Below are 24,917 nucleotides of genomic sequence, written 5' to 3'. Positions count from 1 at the left end.
CCTCTGCACCTCAAGACACAGGATGCCACTCTTGCAGAGGCTGGTAGCAGCCACTTGGAGGACTTCCCTATTAAACTATCTCTCTCCTGAAAGTCATCAACACATTTTTGTTGGAGGCAAGACCTGGACTTTGGGGACCCCTACTGAAGAAGCAGGAGGTTCACTAAGGAGGTGGCCCCTCCTACAACCCACCAGCTTGGTGAAGCACAGTTGTAACTTTTGTTTCCAGAGACCCAGCTACTGGCACCTGGCTGTTTCCTGAGACCCATCTAATGTTGTCCAGCAGTTTTCAGAGACCCATCTAATATTCAACAGTTCCAGAGGTCCAGCTAATGTTGCCCAGCTGGTTTACTCCACCCACCTTATGGGGTCACGAGCTGCCCTATCACATAAATGGAATCTTTACCTGAGAACTGCTAGGGGGTGCCAGCGTCTCCTTTGGATTAATTTAGCTTTTTTGTTTTTGTTTTTTTAGTAGAAAAAAGAAGAAACTTGCATGTCTGTTATAGGCCTGGTATTAAAAATGTCATTCTACTCTGGGTGGCGTAGCTCAGTGGATTGAGCGCGGGCTGCGAACCGAAGTGTCGCAGGTTCGATTCCCAGTCAGGGTACATGCCTGGGTTGCAGGCCATGACCCCCAGCAACCGCACATTGGTGTCTCCCTTTCTCTTTCTCTCTCTCTCTCTCTCTCTCTCTCTCTCTCTCTCTCTCTCTCTCTCTCTCTCCCTTCCTCTCTAAAAATAAATAAATAAAAAATCTTAAAAAAAGAAAATATAGATGGTAATATGTTTTAAAAAAATGTCATTCTATATTAAAACAATATTTTAAAAGTTTAACCCAAACTTAGCCAGCTCTTTTAAAAGTGCAATTGCTACTTTAGTTCTGTGAAACATTAGGATATTGAATCCTGGTTCATAGTACCTGGTTCAACCTCCATAGTACCTGCAGTCTTTCCTCTCTTTTGTTTTTAAAAACTAGGCAATGAAATACTCACTAAGTTGCCCAAGGTCAGCTACTTCTGACCTCAGGACAGGCTAAACATCTCACTAGCCAGGAGGTTTCTATCCTGGCTCAGAGAAGGTGTGTGTCCAGCCCTCCCTCTCAATTTAAATTGTACTGATCGCTCATGTGCTATTTCTACTCAGGGTTGATTTACGTCCAGGAATTTGCTTTCCGATTCTCCATTTTTTTCTTTATTTTCTTGAGGTTCTGCCATGTATTGATTTTCTGTCTTTCCATATGTCATCTCTTTGTTACTTTTGATCTCTTAGTACATTAGTCTGGGCTCTCCAGGGACACAGAACCAGTAGGTTTTGGTATGTACATTACCTAGAGACATAGAGAGTAAGGATGGATTCAGTACAGGAACAAGCTCACAGGTGACAGAACCTGCAAGTCCCACCAGCTGCCGTTTGCCCATGGTGGCGTCCCAGGAGAGCCGGTGCTGTAATTCTGACCACAGATGCCAGGTTCCCTGTAGCACACCAGGACCTCAACTGCTGTGGCCACAACACCCTGAATCCTCAGGTTCACTTCCTGGGTTCTTCCCCAGGGCAGAGTCCATGGTCTGAACCTTCTGTTTCCTGGAGGTGCTGGGTGACTGGGGCTCGGGAACATGGGGCCCTGGGCAGGTGGGGTAGAGGCCCAGAATCATAATGTACATGAGCCTTGGTGCCAGGAGGAAGGATGCACTCCCAGAGCCCGATGCTCTTCTTCTTGAGCAGCAGTGACCACAGAATTGAGTGCCCCCTGAGCTGAGCTCATGTCTAGGGAGCGCTGTAGGTCTGTGCCCTTGGAGAGGCTGATCCCCACCCCATCCAGGAGGACATGACAGCAGGCCTTGCAGACACCTCCTCTTCTCTTTCTGACCTTACCTGGCTGACCCAGGGCAATGAGGAAGTCCCTTCCCACTGACCCCAGCTCTGCCTGGGAGACTGCCTGCCTGGTGCTGTGGCCCAGCAGCCCCTCTCTGGGCTGTGACCCTGAGACATCTCAGGTCTTTCCCTTCAGGTCCTGATTCTCCCCCTTTGGGGCTGGGCCCTCCCCTGTGAGGTCATAACCATGCGACTCGTTGTAGTGAGGGACAGAGGCTAGGAATCCACCTTCTCTACACATAGTGCCTGTGATTTGTGCCATAAATGACCTAGAGACACCCACAACATCCAGTTAGAACTCCAGCCTCCTGACCCATCTGGTTCTTTGCAAACAGAAACTTCCATGAAGCCCCTCTCACCAAACTTTGGACAAAACAACAGTCTGTGTAGTCCATTTGCCTCTGTAGAATTAGTGGCTTTTAGTTTAGATAGAACTGAGTGAACTGGCAGGCAAGTGGGTGCTGAACACAGCCCAGGGTCACAGACACACAGGGACACATAGACAAAGGCATGGTGACTGAGCAGACTGCCACCTGCCCTGGAGAGCATGGGGAGGGTAGACTGAGTACCCTTTCCCTGTGCCAGGTTCCTCTCTGTGACCCCCAGTCATCACATGAAGGTCTCAAGAGAGCTGTATGGTTCTCCTTCCGCACTTGGGAAACCAAAGTGTTTGCATAAGTGTGTTGCTGGGGACTGTCAGCCTGTGGAACTGGAAGCCAGGCCAATAAATATACCAGCTTATGCAGTCCATGTATTTCTCTCTGTATCTAAGTATCTATATATGTACCTAAGTCTTTATGTATCTATGTTACTATGTATGTATCAACATATCTATGTGTCTATCTATGTAACCATTGGTCTATGTATGTATCTATATAACTTTCTTTTTTTTAATATATTTTATTGATTATGCTATTACAGTTGTCCCATTTCCCCCCTTCTCTCCCCTCCCCCCTGTACCCCCCTCCCACCCACATTTCCCCCTTTTTTCATGTCCATGTGTCATACTTATGAGTTCTTTAGTTTCTACATTTCCCGTACTATTCTTGCCCTCCCCCTATCTATTTTCAACCTACATTCTATGCTACTTATTCTCTATACCTTTTCCCCCTCTCTCCTCCCCCCACCCTTCTGCTGCTAACCCTCCATGTGCCCTCCATTTCTGTGGTTCTGTTCCTGTTCTAATTGTTTACTTAGTTTCTTTTGGTTTTGCTTTAGGTGTGGTTGTTGATATTTGTGAGTTTGCTGTCCTTTTACTATACATGTCTTTTCTTTATCTTCTTTTCTTAGATAAGTCCCTTTAGCATTTCATAAAATAAGGGCTTGGTGATGATGAACTCCTTTAACTTGACCTTATCTGAGAAGCACTTTATCTGCCCTTCCATTCTAAATGAGAGCTTTGCTGGATAGAGCAATCTGGGATGTAGGTCCTTGTCTTTCATGACTTGGAATATTTCTTTCCAGCCCCTTCTTGCCTGTAAGGTCTCTTTGGAGAAATCAGCTGACAGTCTGATGGGAACTCCTTTGTAGGTGACTGTCCCCTTACCTCTTGCTGCTTCTAGGTTTCTCTCCTTCGTTTTTACCTTGGCTAATGTAATTATGATGTGCCTTGGTGTGTTTCTTCTTGGGTCCAACTTCTTTGGGGCTCTCTGAGCTTCTTGGATTTCTTGGAAGACTGTTCCCTTTGCCAGATTGGGGAAGTTCTCTTTATTATTTGTTCAAATACGTGCTCAATCTGTTGCTTTTCCCCTTCCGATTCTGGTACCCCTATAATTCGGATATTGGAACGTTTAAAGGTGTCTTGGATGCTCTTAATCTTTTCCTCAATTTTTTGAATTCTTATTTCATCATGCTTTCCTGCTTGGTTGATTCTATCTTCCTTCTGGTCCACTGTATTGTTTTGAGACTCATATTCCTTCCTTTCACTATTGGCTCTCCTCCGCGTGTCTTCCTGCATCTGTTTTATGGTAATCTGCATTCTTTCATCTAGATTTTGTCCAAAATCCACCAGTTCCGTGAGCTTTCTGATCACCAGTGTTTTGAACTGCGCATCTGATAGATTGACTAATTCTTGGTTGCTCAAAAGGATGAGTCCTGGGGGACTGATTTGCTCTGTTGAAAACATGGTTTTTTTTTCTTTTTTCCCCTGTCTCTCCTTTTTTTTTTTCCGGTCTGGTTGCTTTTGTTACGGTGGGGGGCGGAGCCTTAGGTGCTCACCGGGGCTGGGCACCCCGTTGCTAGATTCTGACGTCATATGTGGGGGCAGGGCGGGAGCGGGAGCGGGGCTGGAGAAAACAATGGCGGTAGTTCCATTCCCCTGGACTCAGACCCTTGTCTGGGCTTCCGGGCTGCGAGTTCTGCCCTGGTCCACAATCGCTGCCCCTCTGGGTCTGCCAGCCACAGCTTGCGTACTCAGGGATCACCGCTGCCTTCTTACGCGCCCGATGGCTGTCGCGCCGATTTCGCGCCAAACCTTCCCCCGACCTCCACGTGCCGAAGACCCGAGCCAGCCCCGCGCCCGCCGGCTCGTCTTCTCCTACCAGTCTGGATGAACGTGTCTACTTCAACTTCTTGGCTGCCCGACTTCCATTCAGATAAATCCTCTGCCGGATCTGGGTGTTATTCTGATAGTAAATTATTCTTGTAAATTATTGGTTTTCTAATCTTGGTTGCACGAGGAGGTACGGTGCGTCCACCTATTCCTCCATCTTGCCTGAAGTCCCCTAACTTTCAATCTATATATGTATGTATGTATTCACGTATCTGTATGAATATGTATGTATCTAAGTGTGTATATATCTATCTATGGTACATGTGTATCCATGTACCTGTCATTTTTCTATCTACCTGTCTTTTACTTATCTATCCATCTACCTGTCCTCTACTTCTCTATCTACCCAGCCATCCCCTCTATCTACATGTTTATATATCATCTATGTATCTATTCTTTACCTATCTATCATTTATTATCTCTTTATATCTCCATACACCTGTCTTTTTTTAAATTTATTTATTTTATTTTAGTCATTGTTCCAGTATAGTTTTTTGCCTTTTGTTCCCATTCCAACCCACCCACCCATCCCTCCCCACCTGCCTCCCACTTTCTCCCCCCCTAGTTTTTGCCCATGTGTCCTGTATATTAGTTCCTGTAAACCCTTCCCATTCTCCCCTGAAATTCCCTCTTCTCTCCCCTCTGGTCACTGTCAGCCTGTCCTCTATTTCAATGACTTTGACTATATTTTGCTGGTTTGTTTTGTTGTTTAGGCTCCTGTTAAAGGTGAGATCATATGGTATTTGTCTTTCACTGCCTGGCTTATTTCACTTAGCATAATGCTCTCCAGTCCATCCATGCTGTTGCAAAGGGTAGGAGCTCCTTCTTTCTTTCTGCTGCATAGAATTCCAATGTGTAAATGTACCATAGCTCTTTGATCCATTCATTTCCTGATGGGCACCTAGGTTGTTTCCATCACTTGGCTATTGTAAATTGTGCTGCTATGAACACTGGGGTGCATAGGTTCTTTTGGGTTGGCGTTTCAGTGTTCTTAGGATAAAGTCCCAGCAGTGGAATTGCTGGGTCAAAGGCAGATCTATTTTTAGTTCTCTGAGAAAATTCCAAACTGTTTTCCACTGTGGTTGTCCCAGTCTGCATTCCCACCAACAGTACACTAGGGTCCCTTTTCCTCCACAGCCTCTCCAACACTTGTTGTTTGTTGCTTTGTTTATGATGGCCATTCTGACTGGTGTGAAGTGGTATCTCACTGTGGTTTTAATTTTCATCTCTGTGATAGCTAGGGATATTGAACATTTTTCATGTGTCTCTGGATCCTCTGTATGTCCTCCTTGGAGAAGTGTGTGTTCAAGTCCTTTGTCCATTTTTTAATTGGGTTGCTTGTCTTCTTAGAGTGGAGTTGTGTAAGTTCTTTATATATTTTGGAGATTAAACCCTTGTCTGAGGTATCATTGGCAAACATATTTTCCCATACAGTTGGTTCTCTTTTTATTTTAATACCGTTTTCTTTCACTGTGCAGAAGCTTTTTATTTTGATGAGATCCCATTTGTTTATTGTTTCCTTTATGTCCCTTGCTCTAGGGCACATGTCAGTAAAAATATTTCTGCATAAAATGTCTTAGATTTTCCTAACTATGTTCTCCTCTAGGACTTTAATGGTTTTACAGTTTATATTGAAGTCTTTTTTCCACCTTGAATTTATTTTTGTGTACGGTGTAAGTTGGTGCTGAAGTCCATACACCTATCTTTTATTTATATCTCTATCTTTATCCATCTTGGATGCAATTAATACTATAGGTCTTTAGATTGACATAGGTTTAGCCTGGTTATGAAATATCTCAGTAGAGAAATGTTTCAGAAACCAAAACCTCTCTGGACCCAAGGAGGGGACATTAGAGTTGAGCCAGGGGCACCCAGGGTCACTTCCCTGTGAGACCATGGAAATGAGCCCACAGCATGGACCCTGCACACTTCCCAACTTGTGGGGCCCTGTCCTTCCACCCAGAGGACAAGGACAGAGAGGACAGTGAGAGGCTGGTTATGGACCCCAATACCACCCCCCTTCTGGACCCCTGTGAGTTGGAATACAGGGGCAGAAGCCCAGGGACAAAAAGGGTGACATTCAGGTGGGGTCTGAGACCCACCTTAGTCCAGCACTAGTCCAGGACCTGCAGGGGCCTGGGAGAGAGTCATTCATACAGGCCCTACCCACTCTGGGGCACCTGAGCCTCAGCCCCCAGAGGAGGGACTAGGAAGTCCCCTAACCTGTTCTGACCCCGGGAAGGAACAGGCCCGATACACATAGGCCATGGGAAGTCTGGATGGGAGGTGCCTGGGAACTTGAGTCACACCCATGACAGAGGAAGGAAGCTGCCCTCTGGGAGTCATGTGGATCAGGGTGGTTTGGAAGTCGCAGCGGAGACAAATTTTTTCCCTGGAGCACACTGAGCTTGACCCCCATTTAAGGAGACTAAACAGTGGACATGTTTACCCTGGGCCTTTGCTTGCCACTCTCTGCCTGTGCTGGGTGATCCACACCTAGGAGAGGACACATTTTTGCACGTTTAATCTCTCCCACCCAAAGGGCCACTCTGACTGGAGTCCTGTGGGTTCCAGGGGGGACTGTACTGTGGTTCAAGTTGAGGAATGTCCCTCTCAAGTCTCCCCTGATGGCTCAAAGCAGCCCTGGCACCTCACACTGATCTCCATACCCCTCAGAGCCAATATATGCAAAACTGGACCCCTGGTTCTCACCCACTCACAGCCGATTACTCATCACTCTGCTCCTGTTTTCTCAGTGAGGGTTGAGAGTCCAGGACCAGGCAACACAGTCACCCCAAATTCCCTGTATGTCCCTCCTCATGTCCCTCCATCCTAGATCCCTGCTGAGTTCCCTCCACGTGTCCTCACATGTCCTCACATGTACCCACGCCCCTGCTGGGGACTGTGTCCCCAATCTGAGCTCCCTCACTTCCTCCTCCAGAGCAACTACTGGGGTGTCTAGGGGACTCTCCCAGTCACCACTGCCCTCTTCTGTCCTTCAGGTGAACTTAGAGAAAATCTTGATTACTCTCCTTTACATCTGAAACCCTCAACTTCTGGTTGGATGCAGGCACAACAGATCCCTTATCAATGTGTATCCTCTGGGAATGTCTACATCTAGCCACCTCCTGCCCTACTCTGTGTGACCCTTTGTCACCAGACATATTGGGTTTCTCTCAGCTTCTCATGTCTTAAGTTGACAAAGATGTATTAAAAAATATTCACACAGGAGAACAGTTGAACACAGAAAGCAGGGAAGTTGGTGGTTTTCCCAGCTGGATACACTCCATGGAACAGAGGCAGAGGGTCTGGGATCTCATCTCTGAGGCATCATCCCTTCCAGATGCTGCCTTAAACAAGTCACCTGTCATTCTGCCAATGGTCTAGTCTTGCCAATAAGAAGATGCAGAAAGTGCTCTTTCCTTTAGAAGCAACCCCACTGCTGCCCTCTGTGGTCAGAGACAGGAATGTGGGGACACAGGAAACAGGGCCCCAAGACCCACAGCAGATGGTGTGTCCTGAGGAGGAAGTGCTGGCAAGTGAGAGCCCCTCCCTCAGAGGAGGCTGTCTCAGAGCCCAAGGCCAAGGACTGGTGAGGGCCCTGCTGTGTATGGGGGGTATGGGGAGTGTCTGCCAAGTGCTGATCCATGAAGGGGCTGGCTGGGTGGGGAGGTGTCGGGTGAGATAGGAGGCAGCACAGGGAGCAGGACAGAGAAGCCACCTGTGTCAGTCATTAGAAGGGATGCTGGCAAGTGCTCTGGTGGCAGCTCTCAGTCTGCCCAACAGAAAGGGAGGTTTGGGCACTTGTGTCGTGGGTACTAGGAATATGTAATGTATTTGCAGGGCCTAATGAGAAAGGGGAGAAGGGAGATGCCCATTTTCACTGTAAGAGTGACTATCAGGAAGCATCACAGGTAAAACCCCACATCTGTTCTAGAGAAGGTGTGTCCTTCTACCTAACAACACCAGGCTCACCAGAGTTCTTGTCTTCTCAGCTACATTTAGAGAAGAGAGACCATCCAGCATCCCACCCTCCCCCTCCCCAGCCATGCACAAGCGCCTCAACGGGTCTTGTCTTTAAAGTGGGTGCAGGAAGGGCTGGGTGACAAGGTGGACCTGTGTGCACCTCTGCCAGCACTGACCACAGACAGTGCCTGTGATCTGGGGCCACAGTCACCACCCAGCCCTGGTGGGCACCACCATCCGCCTCTGCTGCAGCCCCAGCATGGTTCAGGGCACTGTCTCAGCCTTGCTGCTGTTCCCTGGGCCCTGGGCCTGGGCACAGCCTCCTGCACCAATGTTTCTCAGTGTCTCTTATATTGTACTCAACCTGCACTCAGGACCATTTACATTAGCTCTTCCCCGTTGCTCCAGGAAGTTGAATGAGCAATTCTCAGAAAACAGCTGACCCCACACTTTCTGTCCACTGTGCCGGCTACAGGCTCTGTCCTTGACCCTCCAGCTCCAGGACTGTGCAGCTGCAGGTCTGCCATGGACCCCCATGCCAGCTCCCTCCTGGACCTCGGTGAGTGCTGGAATGGAGGGATAATGTGCTGGTACAGAGGGGATGGGAGCCTAGGGAGGGGTTTCATCCTTTTGAGTCCTGACTCCAGCCCAGGAGACTCATGGTTTCTCCTGGTGGTCTGACCCCTCAGCTCTGGCTGCTCCTCAATTCTGACCATTGCTTGAGTCCTAGAAGTGGGTGGGTACCTGGGTGTGGGGACAGGTTCAGTCTGAGTCCTTTGGAAGAGTGCATTGGGACTTTGTTGAAGCTCAGAGCCAGAAGAAGGGTTGTCCTCAGAGGTAATGCTGAGGAGGGAGCTGGACATTCTCAGGGGCTGAGCCCTGCCTCCATCAGGGCCCCTGAGTGCAGCCCCTGGAGGAGGCCAGGCGCTGGGCATTTCTCTCACCACAGCTTCTCTTCCAGTGCTCTGCCTGGGCCAGACCATCCACATGCAGAACAGTAAGGCTACCTTTTTAATCTTACTTTTTTAATATATGTTGTGTTTTCTGACAATGTATTAATATTCTTTAGAGTCCTCTGACAGCTTATCTTCAGCTGGGATGAGACCCAGGCCCTTCTCTCTGTCTGGATGGATCTGTTCTCACACTGTGTGACTCTGATCTGTGGGGACTCATTCTTTCTTTCACTTCCACAAACACCCTTGTCCTGCTGAACCTGACCTCCTTGCAGGCTGTCTGTCCTCCCAGTGGGCTGTGCTGGTTTACACTTGGCCTTCAGCTCTGCACCTCTTCCCTGGGACTCCCAGACAGGTTAGCTGTCCCTCGTTGACCCTGAGACCCCCACCCTCACTCCAGGTGTGTGGATGTGTGTTTGCACGATCCCTTCATCAGCCTGTCTGCTCCCTCTTCCCTCCAAGCAAGGAAACAGATTCTTATGTGTGAGTCTCGTGTTTGTGGGGCCACTGGCACATGGAGACCCTCTGTAATCTGATGGAGAAGAACTAGGATGTGGATGAAAGAATGAGGGAGGGAACAACAGAGTGGATGGGTGGGGAGCTTTGACCAGTTCCTGCCTCTGTGGGGCTCCAGTGACATGGGTCCCATCTTCGTGTTTCAGGGCTATGATCCCTCTCTTCCCCTCTCCCTAGCCATGTGGCACACATGGGACTTCAGGACCCTCAATACTAGAAATGGAAACAGGCTGCTAGGAAGGTAGAGAATGCAGTGGGAACAGAGCTCAGTGCTACTCAGAGGATTGCCTTGGGGATAGTAATCCCCTCTCACTTGGGTCATATGACCAGATCTGGTTGGAGTTCCACCCACCCCCTGGAATTCCAGTGCAGCTCTGCTGTCCTCTATGGTCCCCATGGTGTCTCCCAGCTGTCCTTCAGTCCCAGACCAGCTCCCTGCCACATCTCAGACACCTGCTTCCCTGTCCCCACATGTGACCCATCACCCTCATGCTCTGCCCCCCTCCCAGGGTCTCTGTTTCCTAGAAAGAGGCTGTGGGCAGGGAGACATGCCCAGGGCCCATCCCTGCATGGACTCTCCCCACAACTCCAGTGTCAACCTGAGAAAAGCCCAAGGTATGACCAGGACTCAGGGTCCTGTGTCAGGGGGGTCACTGTGCAGTGATGAGGATTCACAGTGACTGGAGTGGGCGTGGGGGATGGTGTTTGGGGAAAGGATGGTGGGATGGTGTAAACTGGGTTGTGGGGATGGTTGCACAGTTCTGTAAGTTTGCTAAAAGCATGGAAGTGAACCCAGAAAATGGGGGTCTGTGATAACTGGTGACTTCCTCCTGAGGGACTCTGAAATCTGCTCTGCTTCCTCCCAGGAATCCTGCCCACACCCTCCATCAGTGTCGAGCTGGAGGTGGACCTGTGATCCACCAGGGACAGCCTCCCTGACCATCATGTGCTGGGGCCCAGCCTGGGCTGACCTATTCTGTCTGGAGGATGAGAAGAGATATTTCCATGGGGATCAGACTGCAATGCCTCCATATGGCTCTAAGGGACAGAGGCCAGATGCCAGATCCACACAGTGAGTGATGACACTGCCAGGAGTTATCGGTGTTGCTATTGCCAAGGGACCTTCTGATCTGAGTTCAGTGAACCCTTGGAGCTGATGGTGACAGGTGAGGAAGGCTCCACACCACCCTCAGGTTTTCCCCAGGTCCCTGCATCCTGTCCCCAACCCTATCCTCTGTCCCAGGCTTCCTACCTTCCTGCTGGCACCCGGCCCCGTGGCTCTTGCCCCTGTGCACTCATGTGCCTAGGCCTTCACACGTGGCTCAGGGCCCTGGAACACTGTTCCCATCTGGACACTGTGGTGGTCTGGACACTGAGCCCCATCATGGGGTGAGTGGGAGCTGTCTTGCAGGGCTGGGTGGAGAGTGGACTTTAAGGGACAGACCCCTTTGAAGGGACCGTTGGTCCTTTCACTCAGAATGGTTTTCAGCCCTTTTTTTTTTTGTGCTCTTGGGCAGACTCACTGGGACCCCAGGCAGTGTGTCCCTTGTGGGTGGTCCATCCACCACTGGGTAAGTCATGTGGTTCATGGGATCCCTGACCAGGGTTAGAAGTTGCTCTGGGGAACCTCTTGGTTGAGGTTATTCATTCTGTATTTGGGTTCAACTCCTGAGATGTCCTGGGGTCAGGGTGTAAGTGACTGGCTTAGGGAGTGGGGCCAGGATGGAGGAATTTTTCCTTTAAAACTTGGTATTGTCCCTTCCTTTGCTCTTTATACAGCTGTGACTCAGACTCACCTAGATCAGTGGGTATGTCCAGTTTATCCTGACCTATGACCCCTCACTGACCTGGGGCACTGTGGGAGACACAGTGGCCCTGATAAATAGGGTTATCTCTCAGGACCTCCTGGCCATGTGGCCAAGTCAGGTGGCTCCCACCCACCCTGTTTCTCTCTGGACCAGGGTCTATCTCCTCCGTGCTTATGTTTGCAGGATGACAGGACATTCTGAGGGGTGTCCTGCCTCTCAGAGAAGTAGACACAGAGAATTCCAATCTGTTGTCCTCGTGTGTCTCTGTCCCCTTCCCTGGAAGTCCAAGGGGCGTCCTCTGTACTGAGAGGTGCAGAGAAAGAGGCCAGGTGTGGACACTGTGGGAGCTGCAGGGCCAGGCTGAGAGGGATGTGCCAAGGAGGAAGCTGGGCTCAGGGCTTCTCCTGCCTATGACTGGAGCCCCTCCTGGTCTTGGGAGTGGGGATCTCAGCCTGGGGCATCCCCTCCTGGGGGCTCTGCTGGGAAGTGGGCAGTGGGGTGGCAGTGGGGAGGGGTCCTTCTTCTCTCTTGGCAGGTGGACACTCAGGAGGCAGGCACACTGCATCCTCTAGAGGAAGAGGTCTGATCAGCCTGGGGGTGGGAGAGTCAAGAGAGGAGACTCATCCTGGATCCCTGAGCACATCCGAGTTTGCAGCTGTGCCCTGCACTGGGGGCCTGTAGGGGGCTGGTAGTGAAGCCTGAGGGTGCAGTCCCAGGCATCATCAGGTGGGGAGTCAGGGGCTGGGGTTTCCCAGGGAAGGGAGGGTGAGAGGGTACAGGAGAGAAACATCAGTTCTTTCTCACTCCCAGGAACCACCCTTGAACTCACCGCCCCACCCGCAGGAGCAGGCTCCGAAAATATTAAGTACCCAACAGAGAGTGCCCAGGGGGAGTGGTCAAAGGGACAAGTCCTGTCTGTGGAGTAGAAGCCCCTGTCTCATAGGTCCTGGGCTTGGCCAGGTCTTGCCTGCCTGTCAGTGACCCCCTGTCCTCTGATTCCAAACCCCACCTCCTTGAATTACACAGTGGGGAACTATGTTCGCATGGGCCTATCTGGTGTGGTGTTGCTGATCCTGGTGGTGATTCTGGCAGAGGCTGGACATACCTGGCACAGGTGGCCACACCCCCCACAGGAATGGAGACAAGAAAGTGAACACCAGAGAAATTAGAGTCCAGACCCCAGGAGGACCCCCGACCCAGTGCCCTAGATTCCCACTGGAGCCCAAGAGACCCAGAGCCTCACCCATTCTGTGAGTTTCACAGTGAAGTTGGTGAGGTTGCCCTGTGCATGGGCTCTGTCCTGGAAAGGGTGCACGAGCAGCGGGGACCAGGCCTCCTGTGTGGTCCATCTCCTTCTCCAGGGTTTGGCTCCAGACCTGACCCTCACCCACTCACAGTCCTGCCCCACTCCTGCCCAGGTCTCCCTTCTCCCCCAGATCTCAGACAGGCCCCAGGCCCCTGCAGCCTCTGCCTCCCTCTTCCTCCTCCTGGAGTCCTGGTTTCTCATCTGCTTTCTGAGGACTGGGCATGTGCTGCTGAAGACTTTGGTCTTGCCTACACCTGTCACCTGTGGAACTGCACCTGCTCTGGGCCCCTGCTCACCCACCTCTGTTTCTGGGATGGTCTCTGCCTCCTGCATCTGTCCCCTAGAGTCCCAGCAGACTTGGATCTAAAGTCCAGAGAAGGCACATGGGCCAAAACCACAGTGAGATATCACCTCACCCTCTACAGGAGAACTATTGTTAAAATTACTTTTAAGTGGTGGGCACTAGCCTTACTGGGGGGATCACCTCATAAAGTGTGTAAATGTCTAACCCCTTTGCTATACACTTGAAATAATATATTGTATGTCCATTGTAATTGAAGAATAAATTAAACATACTAACCTAAACACAGCGAGTGTGGCAAGGCTGTGGAGGAGCAGGAGCCCCTGGGTCCCCTGGTGGGGACACAAATTGGTGCAGCCTCTGAGTGGATCTGCAGGGCTGCTCCTCAGAATGTGAACAGGGAATCTCCCTTCATCCAGCATCCCCAGGCCGGGTTCCCTTGCAGGGCAGTGAAAGCAGGGATCTGGACACCAGTACATGTGCCCCCAGGACAGCGTGACTCACAAAGGTCAAGGGCATCATAGGCTCCTCAGAGGTGGAGAAGGAAGCAGACACTGGGTCCCAGTGTTGGCTCCTGAGAAGGAACCACTGGCTTTGAAGACAGGGGAGGAGGGGGCTGCGTGTCACAGAATGCAGGGTCTCTATACCCTGGAAGACAAGGGACAAACTCTCCTGGAACCTCCAGGAGAGAAGGCAGCCCTGCACACACCTCAAGGTCAACCCGTTTGGATGTCTGACCTCCTGGACACTGAGATCACACATCTGGGTTGCTGTGAGCCACCATGCTGGTGTGTATTTGTCATAGCAGCACAGGGACTCTCAGGAGCCTGGTGTTCAACACTGTGGGGTCTCAGGATACCCCCCAGCTTCAGAAAACTAGGGCAGAGGTTTCCTGACAAGCCTCTGACCTCACCCCCTGACACTTCACCCAAAATCTGCCACCAGAGTTGGTAGCCCACCTGGACACCTAGTTGGCTCCACAGTCTGGGGGATGCAACTTGACTCTGAGACACTGGGTGTGTGGCTGTGCTGCACCTTCTCTGGGTCCTGGTGCAACACGGACATAGGACAGGTCGAGGGCCAGTCACCTGTTCTCCTGCCGAGCAGGGCTGAGCAGGGAGACTCCTGCCCTCCCCTGACCCAGCAGGGATAGCACACTGGGAGGGGAGGCGCCTTTTACTCTCACTGAGGCTCCTCCTATCCAGGGCAGTGCCAGCCCCTCTCTGCTCCCAATCTGAGCCAGTCTCAGGGAGGAAGGCCTTCTCCAGGGCAGGCAAGCAGCCTGTGTCCTGCTGGGAGCAGAGGCCCTCTCCCTGAGAGATGCTGGCCACTCCTGAGACTTGGCAGGGGAAGGTCTTTTCCCACTGGGCTTTCTGAGACATCCGCTCTCCTTAGCTGGACCCCGTGGGGCTGTGTAGATTGACAGGGAGCCCCCACCCATCTGTGTTCCTCCTCTGGACCAGGGGCCCCCAAGGTGTCGGGTCCCTTTCACTGGGAACAATATTTAGAAAAGGTGACCTGGGGTTATTTGAAGTCACAGCTACTAGGATTTTGTTCTGTATGGACCACTTAGTATCAGGGAGGATGCACTGTGCCCATCCACACAGGTATCTCCCACCTGGTCCTGTAACCACCTGGTTACAGGTTCGTTTATGTTGTACCTGTGTCCCTTTTTTGAAAACCCGATTCCTAGGAAATTCATTGATTTCCCTTTTTTTGTTTTAGTTTCACCATGTAGCTATCATGATTGAATATCAATAAGCTTATATTCATTTTTATTTGTTTATATTTATGTCAGAGTGTGTTTTTTATGTTTTGTGACTTTATGTCTTGGATATGTAGAATATTTTCAGGTTTCAGATGCTAGAGATGCAAAAAATAATACACTCACAGATGACCACTTGATTCTCTCTTCTTCCCTGTGTACCTCCCCATATTGTAGGTGCGTCTTTTTGTTAGTTTCTGGTTTGCAGAATGAAAAAATAATATGTGAAAAATAGGTAAGCAGACACAAGATCTTATTTTGCCTCCTTTATGTTTTTTTTTAAATTTTATTTATTTATTTTTAGAGAGAGAGGCAATGAGAGAGAGAGGAGGAGAGAAAAACATCAATATGTGGCTGCTTCTCACACTCTCCCTACTTGGGAACTGGCCTATAACCCAGGCTTGCACCCTGAGTGGGACTCGAACCAGTGACCCCCTGCTTCACAGGCTGGCATTCAATGTCCTGAGCCACACCAGCCAGGGCTGTGTGTATCTTATTCACACATAGGGGGGCACGGAGGTGGATTCAATAGCTGGGCTATTATGAATAATGCTGCAATAAACATGGCAGTAGTTTTACCTGCTGAGTATCCTGTTTTCATTTCCTTTGGATATACAGCCAGAAGTACAATTGCTGAATGCTGTAATTGGTCTACATTTTTAATTTTTTGAGGAACCTGCATACTGTTTTCCATAGTGACTGCATTCATTTACATTCCCACTAATGGTGCATGAGTGTTTCCTTATTTCCACACACTTACCAGCACTACTCACCTCCAGCAGGTGTAAGGTGATAGTGCATTGTGCTGTTAATTTGCTTTTCCTCGATGATTAGTGATGTTGAGTATCATTTCATGTGTCTGCTGGCCATTTGGAAGTCATCTTTTGAAAAATATTGACTTCCTGTGCTCTTTTGTAATCAGTACTTTTTGTTACCGAGTTGTATGATTTCTTTATATATTTTGGATATTAACCCTGTGCACAATATATGCTTGCAATTCCGCCCCCCCCCCCCCTGCCCTTCTGTAGGGTGTCTCTGTAGGTGCAGAATCCCACTCAGCTGGGGAGCCAGGCACTCACTCACTCCTCTCCCTTTCCACTTGGCATCACCTTGGGAGAGGGCCGGCAATGAAAAAGTTGCCCTCTTTACCCTTTCAATGTGCCTTGATTTTCTGAATCTACCATCAGGGTCAAAATGCAGATTTTAGTTTATTTTATGTGTTTTAAAGATTTAATTCATTTATTTTTAGACCGAAGGGAAGGGAGGTAGAAAGAGAGGGAGAGAAACATCGGTGTGTGGTGGCCTCTCACACGTTCCCTGGGTGGAGAGCTGTTCTACTACCTAGGCCTGTGCCCTGACTGAGAACAGAACTTGCGACCCTTTGGTTCACAAGCCAGTGCTCAATCCACTGAGCTGCACTAGCCAGAGTGCAGATTTTATTTTTAAGATTCTTTATCAGCTCTTGTCTTCAAATTGGGTGAATAAAGTTTTGGGAGACATAGTGGGCCTGTTGCCCATGAGCCAGAGGAGAGGTCACAGGGTCAGCGTATTTCTCCCCTGCCACACAGAATGCAGCCCAGGCAGTACCCAGCTCCAGGACACTACATGGGGTGTGATTTCAAAGCCACTTCCCTCTATACATTCCCATAAAGTCAGCATTGACTGCAGCACAATGTGAGAACCAACAGCTCCTCAGAAAAGATAAGACCACACGTCTATGGAAGAGTTGAAGCTTACCTCACAACAGCTTGAACTCTCAATGCTGCTGTATTCCCATAATAATTGTGTAGGAACTCAGCTCCGCCTCCTCCTAAAAATGATGGATGCCGGGAGAAAAAGGAAGCAGCTGGGGGACAGTCCCAGACTAAAGTCGGAGAAAAGTGGACCTGCCCATCATATCCCCTTCCCCAAACCTGTCCCGGGACCTCTGCTTAACTGTGAGCTTCCAGGTCATTTTAAATTAAAATACTTATTTTAGAAAAAAATATCCAGCAACTGGAGGGATATAATACGTGAACCTCCACTTGCTTTTCACTCTCAGTGAAGACAGAAAGCACAGGTTTGCTATGGGGCGGGCTGCCAGGAGGAAGAATGAGTTGTGGGAAGGATGCAGGAATTGTCTAGACACTACCTCCTCTCCTCGTTCATCAGTTCCGTGTGCGGGGAAAACCGTGGAAAAGGAAACAACAAAACACCAGACAGGCACAGAGGAGAGATTCCCAAAGTACAAGTCCTGGCCCCACTTTCTGATCTAAAAATCTAGCCAGTCTTTACCCTCAGGGGACCCTGAGGTCACCAAGAAGCTCAGACTGAAGTTTCAGAAGGAAGATCATTCCACAGAGAGCACTCTGGGGTCCTGCAGACAGGCACCTAGTGACCCTATTCCTGCTGAGTGAGCCCTACACACGGGTGCCATCTGCCTTGCTGGTGCAGCTCCCACCAGTCTCTGTCAGTTTCTCTCACATGATGTGCCCAACTGCACCGAGGGCTGTTTGCATTAGCTCTTCTCCTTTGCATGAGGATGTTGATGTAACAACCCTGGGAAAACCCCTCACCTACACTTCCTGTCCCCTGTGCAGGCTGAAGGCTCTGTCCTCCACTCTGCAGCTCCAGGACGGTGCAGCTGCAGGGCTGACCATGGACCCCCATCTCAGCTTCCTCTTGGTCCTCGGTGAGTGCTGGAATGGAGGGATAATGTCCAGGGACAGAGAGGGTGGGAGCCTGGGGAGGCCTCTCCATCACTTTTGAGTCCTGACTCCAGCCCAGGAGACTCAGGGTCCCCCCTGGGGGTCTGACCCCTCAACTCTGGCCCTGACCCAAGTCAGACCATGGAAGGCTGAGTCCTAGAAGTGGGTATCTGGGTGTGGGGACAGGTTCAGACTGAGTACCTGTTTGGGAGAGGGGATTGGGGCTTTATTGAAACTCAGAGGAAGAAGAAGGGCTGTGCTCAGAGGGAATGCTGAGGAGGGAGCTGGAAATTCTTGGGGGCTGAGCCCTGCCTCCATCAGGTCCCCTGAGTGCAGCCCCAGGAGGAGGCTGGGTGCTGGGCACATTTTTCTCACCACAGCTTCTCTTCCAGTGCTCTGCCTGGTCCCGGCCATTCACATGCAGAACAGTAAGTCTACTTTTTAAAACTGCCTTTTATATATATGTTGTGTTTTCTGGCAAAGTATTAATATTCCTTAGAGTCCTCGGAAAGCTTTCCTTCAGATAAGATGAGACCTGGTCCCCTCTCTCTGTCTGGGTGGGTCTGTTCTCACGCTGTCTGACCCACTGACCTGCGGAGATGCAGCCTTTCTTTCACTTCCACAAGTACCGTAGCCCTGCTAGACCCGACCTCCTCCCAGGCTGACTATCCTCTCACTGGGCTTGTGTGCTCACCATTGGGTTTTGGTTCCCAGCTCAGTTCCTCTTCCCTCTGACTCTGAGAGGAGGTCAGTTGTCAGTCATCTGCCTTGAGACTCCCACACTCACCCGGGGTGCCTGTCACTCACCACCTGTGGCTCTGGTTTTGCATCCCTTCATGAGCCTCTGTGCTCCATCTTCCCTCCAGACAAGAAGCAGTTCCTTGTGTGTGAGTCTCGTGTTTGTGGGGCCACGGGCACATGGAGTTCCTCTGTGGATGGATGGAGAGGAACTAGGATGTGGATGAAAGAATGAGGGAGAGAGCGACAGTGGACCAGTGAGGAGTCCTGGCCAGTGTTTGCTTCCATTGGGAATTATGTGCTGTGGTACCATCTTCCCGTTTCAGAGCTATGAGCCCTCTCTTGCCCCCTCCCCAGCCATGTGGCACACATGGGGTTTTAAGGGCCCTCAATACTAGAAATGGGAACAGGCTGCGAGGAAGGTAGAGAACTCAGTGGGAACAGAGATGTGTGCTGCTCAGAGGATTACCCTGGAGTTGGGAATCCCCACCCACTGGGGTCATGTGGCCAGATCTGGGTGGAGCTCCACCCCCAACTGGACTTCCAGTACAGCTCCGCAGCCTCCATTGGTCCCCACAATGTCACCAACTGCCCTTTAGTCCTGGAACAGGGCACTCCCACATCTCAGACTCCAGCTTCCCCGTCCCCACACACAAGCCCTCATCCTCAGCTCTGCCTCCCTCCCAGTGCCTCTGCCCCCTAGAAAGTAGCCATGGGCAGAGAGACATTCCCAGGACCCTGGCCTACTCTGACCCCTCCATGTCACCGTGAGAAAAGCCCAACATGTGACCAGGAGTTGGGGTCCTGTGTCAGGGGCATCACTCTGCAGTGATGAGTATTCACAGTCCCCTGGACTGGGTGTGGGTGTGGTGTTTGGGGAAAGGAAGGTGGGATGTTCTAAATTGGGTTGTGGGGATGGTTGCACAGCTCTGCAAGTTTGCTAAAAGCATGGAAATGAACCCAGAAGACGAAGGACTGTGAGGTGTGGTCACTTCCTTCTCTGGGACCCCACGAACTCTCTGCTTTCTCCCAGGGGCCCTGCCCAGACCCTCCATTACCGCGGAACTGGATCCTGTGATCTGCCGGGGTCGTCCTGCAACCATCGTGTGCCGGGGCCCAGCCTGGGCTGACACATTCCGTCTGGTGGAGAAGGAGAATATATCTGCATATAGGGATGAGAAATTCCCTTCTCAACATGGCTCCCAGGGGGCAGAAGCCAGGTTCCTCATCGAGGCAGTGAGTGAGGTCACAGCCAGGAGTTATTTCTGCTTCTACAGTAAAGGGGTCAGCTGGTCTCAGTTCAGTGAGCCTCTGGAGCTGAGGATGGCAGGCGAGGATGGCTCCACTCCACCCTCAGGTTTGCCCCAGGTCCCTGCACCCTGTCCCCACCCTTGTCCTCTGTTCCCCTCTCTCTGCCCTCCTGCTGGCCCCCAGCCCTGTGGTTCTGCTGCCCCTCTGCACTCCTATCCCTTGGCCTTCACACCTGACTCAGGGCCCTGCAAAGCTGGTCCCATCTGGACACCATGGTGGTCTGCACACCGAGCCCCAGCATGGGGTGGTCTAGGAGCTGTCTTGCAGGACTGGGAAAAGAGCGTACTTGCAGGGACAGCCCCCCTTCAAGGGACCATTGGTCCTTTCACTCAGAATGGTTTTCAGCCTTTTTTGTGCTCTTGGGCAGACTCAGTGGGGACCCCAGGCAGTGTGTCCCCTGTGGGTGGTCCATCTACCACTAGGTAAATCGTGTAGTTCATGGGGCCCCTGACCAGGGCTAGAAGGTGCTTTATGCATGAGACTAGTGTTGTTGTGGTTGGGTTCAGCTCCTGAGATGTGTCTGGAGTCAGGGTTTAGAGTGACTGGCTCAAGGACTGGGGCAAGGAGGGAGGAATTCTTCCTTCAAAACTAGGTATTGCCTCCCCCTTTGCTCTTTATGCAGCTGTGACTCAGACTCCCCTGAGTCAATGGGCATGCCCAGTTTATCCTGACCTGTGACCCCTCACTGACCTGGGGCACTGTGGAAGACACAGTGGTCCTGATGGGTAGGGTTATCCCTCAGGACCTCCTGACCATGTGGCCAATTGAGATGGCTCCTACCCACCCTGTTTCTCTCTGGACCAGGGTCTAACTCCTTTGTGCTAATATATGCAGGGTGACAGGACATTCTGAGGGGTGTCCTGCCTCTCAGACAAGTGGACACAAAGAATTCCAATCTGTTGTCCTCACATGTGTCTGTCCCCTTTCCTGGGAGTCCAGGTGTTGTTCTCTGTACTGAGAGGTGCAGAGGAAGAGGCCAAGTGTAGACGCTGTGGTAGCTGCAGGGCCAGGCTGAGAGGCACAGGCTGAGGAGGAACCTGGGCTCAAGGCTTCTCCTGCCCCCTCACAGGAGCCCTCCTGGGCTGGGGAGTGGACCTCAGCCTGGGGCCCCCTCTCCTGGGGGCCCTGCTGGGGAGTGGGCAGTGGGGATGGGTCCTGCTTCTCTCTTGGAAGGTGGGCACTCATCAGGCAGGGAGATCTTGCATCCTCAACCGCAAGAGGCCTGTTCAGCCTAGGGTGTGTGAGAGGGGGGAGGGGAGACTCTCCCTGGACCCCTCAGCAAGTCTGAGTTTGCAGCTGTGCCTTGCTCTGGGGTCCTGTAGGTGGCTGGTAGTGAAGCCTGGGGGTGGGCCTGGGGGCCTGGAGGTGGGGGCGGGGCAGGGGCTGCATGCTCCCAGGGAAAGGAGGGTCTGTGCAGGGGAGAAACATCTGTTCTTTCTCACTCCTTGAAACAACCCCTGAACTCACCTCCCCACCCACAGGAGCAGGCTCCCAAAATGTTAAGTCCCCAGGGGAGAGTGCCCAGGGGGAGGGGTCAAAGGGACAAGTCCTGTCCAGTGGAAAAGGAGCTCTTGTCTGGTTGGTGCTGGGCTAGGCCAGGTCTTGCCTGCTTGTCAGTGACCCCCTGTCCTCTGATTCCAGGACCTGCCTCCCCGAATTACACAGGGGGGAACTCTGTATGCATCGGCCTATCTTGTGTGGTGTTGCTGATCCTGGTGGTGATTCTGGCAGAGGCTGGGCACAGCTGGCACAGGTGGCCATACCAACAACATGAATGGAGACAAGAAAGCTGACACCAGAGAAATTAGACTGCAGGACCCAGGAGGACCCTCCCCAGTGCCCCAGGTTCCCATTGGAGCCAAAAGACCAAAACCACCCACATTTTGTGAATTTCCCAGTGCACCTCGTGAGGCTACGCTGTGCACGGGACTCTGTCCTAGGAAGTGTGCAGGAGCAGCAGGGACCAGGCCTCCTGTGTGGTCTGTCTCCTTCTCCAGGGTTTGGCTCCAGGCAGGCCTGACCCTCACCCACTCACAGTCCTGCCCCACTCCTGCTTGGGTCTCCCTTCTCTCCCGGATCTCAGACAGGCCCCAGGTCCCTTCAGCCTCTGCCTCCCTCTTCCTCCTCCTGGAGCCCTGGTTTCTCACCTGCTTTCTGAGGACTGGGCATGTGCTGCTGAAGACTTTGGTCTTGCCCACACCTGTCACCTGTGGAACTGCACCTGCTCTGGGCCCCTGCTGACCCACCTCTGTTCCTGGGATGGTCTCTGCCTCCTGCATCTGTCCCCTCGGGTCCCAGCCAACTTGGATCTAAAGTCCAGGGAAGGGACTTGGCCAAAACCACAGTGAGACATCACCTCACACTCCTCAGGACAAGTATTGCTAAAATTATTTTTAAATGGTGGGCATTAGACTTCCTGGGGGGATCACTTCATAAGGTATATAAAATGTCTAACCCCTGTGCTGTACACTTGAAGTAAGATATTGTATGTCTATTGTAATTGAAGAATAAATTAAACATAATAACCTAAAAACAGCTAGTGTGGCAAGGCTGTGGAGGAGCGGGAGCCCCTGGGGCCGCCTGGTGGGGACACAAAGTGGTGCAGCCTCTGAGTAGATCTGCAGGGCTGCTCCCAGGTTCCCATGCAGGGAAGTGACAGCAGGGACTTGGACACTTGTACATGCGTCCCCAGGATAGCATGACTCACAAAGTTCAAGGGCATCATAGGCTCCTCAGAGATGGAGGAGGAAGCACACACTGGGCCCCAGTGACAACTCCTGAAAAGGACCCACTGGCTTTGAAGACAAGGGAGGGAGGGGCCTGTGTCACAGAATGAGAGGTGTTTAGATGCTGGAAGACAAGGGAGGGACACTCCCTTGAGCCTCCAGGAGAGAAGGCAGCCCTGCAGACACCTGAAGTTCAGCTCGTTTGTACCCCTGATCTCCCAGGCCCTGAAAGCACACATCTGGGTTGCTTTGAGCCACCACGCTGGTGTGTATTTGTCACAGTAGTACATGGAGTGACAGGGAGAGAAACATTGATATGTGTGTGTCTTTCATAAGCCCCTTCCTGGGGACCCAGCAGGCAACCCAGGCATGTGCCCTGACTGAGAATAGAACTGGTGGCTCTTTGGTTCACAAGCTGGCTCTCAATCAATCCACTGAGACACACCAGCCAGGGTGAAGATTTTATTTTCAAAGGTATGCATCCTCACCCTTAGCTGGTCTTTCCTGAAGCCTGTAAAGGTTCAATGGTTTATCTCCTGCACTGTTGTTAGATGTGATTTTCTCTCCTTTCCTCCCAACTGTTAACAGATGTGACGTTTGTCCTTTTCATTCTGGACCTCAGGTATCTCGAATCTCCACTTCTGGTCTCTGTGCACCATATCCTGAAAATTTCCTCAACCTTGTCCTCTGCTTTCATCAGTGTTTCTTCAGCTGAGTCTCATCCTGGATGGGAGTGATATCTTGAATGTGTTCATTGTGTTGTGTGTTCATCTCTAAGGTTTCTAAGTCTGCTCAACAGTCCTATTCTACTGTAATATAATTTATATTCTTGCCTGAAATGTTTAATATCCCTCTTTATTTTGACAGATATTTAAACATGCTTAATTTAAATTTCCTCTAATGTTTTCCTATTCACTCTCTTTCATTGTATGTGACAGTCCCCAGCGTCAGTAGATGGCATCCATAACATCCATAACACTGTCATCATTAGGATTTCTCCACTGCCCACTCTTGTAGGAGTCTCTCCCCTCACACACCTGATCTCCCACAGATTCTCCCAGGCTGTCCTGGGAGTCAGGCTGACCTGCTTATACTGTCCATGTATTTTTGTCGTTATCTAAGTATTTATGTATCTATGTTACTATCTATGGATGAAAGTGACTATGTGTCTTTCTATGTAACCATTGACCTATGTATGTATCTATGTAATTTTCAATCTGTATATTTATCTATGTATGTATATATCTATGTATGGTAGATATCTATCTATGTACCTATCATTGACTTATCTATCAATCTACCTGTCCTCTACATCTATATCTATGCATCCATCACCTCTATCTATATGTTTATAATCATCTGTGTGCTATTATTTACCTACCTATCATTTATCATCTATTTGTATCTCCATACACTTACTTTTTATTTATGTCTCTATCTTTATCCATCTGTTATGAATTAATACCAGATGGTCTGTATGCAGACATGGGCTCTGCCTGGTTATGGAATATCTCAGCAGAAATGCTTTTCAGAAACCAAAGCCTCTCTGGACCCAAAGCAGGAACATTAGAGTTGGGTCTGGGGACACCCTGACTCAGTTCCTGTGAGACCACAGCAATGAGCCCAGGGGGTGGTCTCTGCACACTTCCTGACCTGCAGGGCCCTGTCCTCCTCCCCACAGACAAGGACAGTGAAGACGGTCGGAGGATGATGGTGTGATCCAATTCCACTGCCCTCCTTGGCCTCAGTGAGTTGGAACACAGGGTCAGAACCCCAGGGAGAAAGGAGGGAGATGCCCTTTTTGTCTGTAAAAGTGACTGTCAGGAAGCATCACAGGTAAACCCCACACCTGCTCTCAAGAAGGCGTGTCTTTTCTGCCTTACACACCAAGGCTCACCCGAGTTCTGTCTTCTCGGCATCATTGAGAGAACAGAGACCATCCAGCATCCCACCCTCCCCTCCCCAGCACTCATGAGAGGGCTGCTAAGGGCTCTTGTTTTGATCTTGGGTGCTGGAAGTTCTAGGAGACGCAGTGGACCTGTGGCTCATGAGCATCAGGAGAGGCCACAAGGCCAGCATATTTCTCTCCTGCAAGAGGGAATGCAGCCCAGGCAGTCCCCAGCTCTAGGACACCACATGAGGTGTGGTTTCAAAGTCACTTCCCTCTTTACATTCCCATAAAGGCAGCGTTGGGTGAAACTGAATGAGAAGTGCCAACAGCTCCTCAGAAACAAAAGACCACAGGTCTGTGGGAGAGTTGAAGCTCACTCAGGACAGCTTGAACTCTCAATGCTGCTTTATTCCCATAAGAATTGTGTAGGAACTCAGCCTCCAGACCCATGCCAAAGAGGACCATTGCTGGGAAAAAAAAAAAGGAAGCAGCTGGGGACAGTCCCCAAACTAAAGGGGAGAGAA

At 50.8% G+C, this 24,917-nt stretch overlaps 1 protein-coding gene across 1 annotated transcript in view; it reads left to right on the top strand.

Annotated features, from left to right (window-relative positions):
- Positions 1-24,917, top strand: part of LOC114510690 (leukocyte-associated immunoglobulin-like receptor 1) — a 137,102-nt gene that overhangs the window by 70,921 nt on the left and 41,264 nt on the right. The gene's annotated exons all lie outside the window — the stretch shown is intronic.

Source organism: Phyllostomus discolor, chromosome 12 (assembly GCF_004126475.2).
Source record: "Phyllostomus discolor isolate MPI-MPIP mPhyDis1 chromosome 12, mPhyDis1.pri.v3, whole genome shotgun sequence".
In the NCBI taxonomy this organism is placed as follows: Eukaryota; Metazoa; Chordata; class Mammalia; order Chiroptera; family Phyllostomidae; genus Phyllostomus; species Phyllostomus discolor.
This window is presented reverse-complemented; position numbering and strand designations above follow the sequence as displayed.